The following is a 3,160-nucleotide window of genomic DNA, read 5'->3' as shown; positions in this document are numbered from 1 at the left end:
CGGTTCCCCCGTCCCCACGCATCCCGCACCCACGTCCCCGCGGTCAGGCCAGCTGATCGAGCGGCTTTCCGCGGCTTCCCCCTCCCCGCGGACCCCGCATCAGACCGTGAACGTTCTGAGCGGTTTCCCCCTCTCCGCGGCTTTCCCCTCCCCGCGGACCCCCCCGCTCCGCGGACCCCCCTGCCCCTCACCCCCCCTCGGAACTCCCTAGTTAGAACCGGCCTTATACATCTACTCAAGATAATATTTCAGATAACACAATAGTAATAACTCATATTCAAAATCATTAAAGGCAATTCTCAAAATCTTGAAATTCAATTAATTCAAAATAATATTTTAGTTTCAGGCACGTAAATCATCAATGTTTCATAATATCGTACGTAGTCTCGACATGCACGTCAAATAGTTTCGTAATAAGATAATGTTTATTCAAAATTATTTATTTATTAAGGGTCGTTCTCACTAACAAATAATTCACTTTGGAAGTATGGTATGAAATTAAAATATGATAATTCGTTATTAAACTGTCAGTTGAAGAGCCAATAGATCGTTCACTCATATATGTCAAATGTGACACTTCATTTATTATAATATATCAAAGTTAACTTATGATTATTCAAGCATAAGTTTATTAAAATATTAAATTAATCACTTGAAGTAGTTTGTTCACTGATAATCGAGTTAATTATTTAAAATCGGACAAGAAATATTAATTAATTGAATTTAATTGAACTAGTGAAGTGAATAAATAAATATTTAATAACTGTCAGCAACTCGAAGCGCTGATACGCTCGCCTCAAGATACTAACACTCAATAAAATATTAACAACAAAGCACTCGGAGACTCAAATCGTCACACGGAAACTCTGAAGTCAATAATTAAATCTACAATAATTATTCGCGGGTTTAAATCAATCTTCATAAAAGAATACTATTATTTCACGATGGAGTATAACTCTCGTGTTAAAATTCGATTACTATATCACTTCACTTCAACAACACTTTTAACAAACACTTCAAGTTGTTCTGTAAATAAGTCAATGTTAATAATGAACATGCAGTAGTAAATTATTTAATTAGTTCTTGACAGTTAATGTTCAGTAGTATTGTAGATAGTATAATAATAAAGTAATGTTAAAATAATTCAATATCTGATGTCACTTCTAAAGAGAATATAAATGATCCGATATAACAATATGTTTTAAGTTAAAAAAAAGAAGTTTCGTAATGTTATAATATAGTTTATGATTGTTACAATTTTTAATTAAATTTAGAAAATATTTAATAAAGATTGTCACGCACAGTTTATGAATTCAGTAAAAATAGTTACTTACAGTTTCAAATTCAATAAAGACAGTTACTTACAATTTCACAAATTCAATAAGGATAGTTACTTACAATTTTACAAATTACAATTCGTAATATCGCACGGCTCGTCTTGGCTTGAATTCGCCAGGGGAACAGCTCTAAAGTGTTCGCACACGCGAATCTACTCTGTCTAGACCGATTTTGATGCGTGGAGTCTAAGTCCGAATAATGAATTGACAGCACGCGAAAATATTCTAACAAGGAAAAGGACCCAAGTGTCCCCTCCGATTTCGATGAGCTTTTGATGTGTTATTCTCTAGACAAAACCAAAAATTAAGCTACCGCAAATTCGTGCCGCTTCGCGCTTTTAAGGGATGAAAGACCCCTTAGAAAAAAATCGGTTTTTTTATTTCAATGTGAATATCGTCGAAACTAGGAGAGATAGAAAAAAATGTTTCTAATAAAAGTTGAATGGCTTTAAGAGTACTTTATAATTATAATTAAAAATAATTTTTTTATTGCTTAATTTTTTGTTTATCCCCACCACCAAAAATTTTTTTTGAATTTTTTAAAATCAAATTAAAGATTATTTTTATACGAATTCAACCATGTGTGACAAAGTTGTTTTCCGAAGTATCATTTCCAAGAAATAATTATAAACGCCTCTATACGCACACTATCCGTGCTCGTTTACGCGGCGTGCACGCAGCAATTCTTCACGCAGCACGTTCTGCTCGCATTTTTGCATTTAACAAGGGATAACGATAAAAGCAAATCTATTTCCGCAATATTCTGCGGATGTATAACTATGAATCATTTTTATCGCGCACGGTTGAACAACGCTTACAAAGCATTTGAGTGTCATATAAGTGTCAAGTTAAATCGATATAAACAAATCTACTGAGGAAACAGTCTGTTTACGTCTAATCACAGAAGTATTTTCGTTCGAGTAGTTTCTCTGTTAAAAAAAAATCGATAGAAAACGATAAGAACTAATATAGGATTTAACTGATAAAAACAATTTTAATCGTTGAAATATCGATAGAATGTCTACAGTAACTTATCGTTTTGATAAAATTCATAAATAATTAAAAACATTATCCTAATAAATTGTTCATACATGTTAATTTTTTTATGGTTCATAACTACGATTAAAAATCATATTGGTTTTATCGTTTTCTATCTATTTTTAACAGAGTAGAACGCAATAAGCAGCAGTATAAAATGCTGTCGCTATGCAAATGTTAGAATCAGTGCACGTGATATCGTGTACTATAGTAACATCAGTATTACTGTATCAAAGTATCAATCATTATACAATCGATTTTGTAAGTATATTTTTTAAATATTTTAAAAATATTTATTAATATTTACACTTTTCGTATAATTTAATTTTTAGCTTGTAAAAATAAGTTGAAATTCTTATTTGTATTTTGTTACAGTATTGCAGAAAAATCTTTTGATACTTATTCCTACTACTTTTGTGGAAAAGACATATATCAGTTATCATACATAAAAACATGTTTATATATCACATAAGACTATATTTCTTCTTGAGTTTCTCAAAAATAAAAATGTAAAAAGGTATAATAATTATATAATATACATTTAGAGTAAATTAAAATATATATTTGTCTTTAACATAATAAATAATGTAATGTTAATAAAGTATGTATACAATAAAGCATTACTATTTTTTAAATATATTTACTATTTTTGTTTCTAAAGATGTTTATATAATTACAATTTATTATTTATAATTTTTTAGAGGCAAAATGTTTAATCCGAGAAATGTAATAGTATTATTTAACTGTAATTGTATTATTTACTACAACTTTTTTAAATGTGGCCG

General features: G+C 30.3%; 1 protein-coding gene across 1 annotated transcript in view; it reads right to left on the bottom strand.

Annotated features, from left to right (window-relative positions):
• LOC105450146 overlaps positions 1–3,160 on the bottom strand; it is a 14,127-nt gene that overhangs the window by 8,591 nt on the left and 2,376 nt on the right. The gene's annotated exons all lie outside the window — the stretch shown is intronic.

The sequence above is a fragment of the Wasmannia auropunctata genome, unplaced genomic scaffold (genome assembly GCF_000956235.1).
Source record: "Wasmannia auropunctata unplaced genomic scaffold, wasmannia.A_1.0 LD336111.1, whole genome shotgun sequence".
Classification (NCBI taxonomy): Eukaryota; Metazoa; Arthropoda; class Insecta; order Hymenoptera; family Formicidae; genus Wasmannia; species Wasmannia auropunctata.
This window is presented reverse-complemented; position numbering and strand designations above follow the sequence as displayed.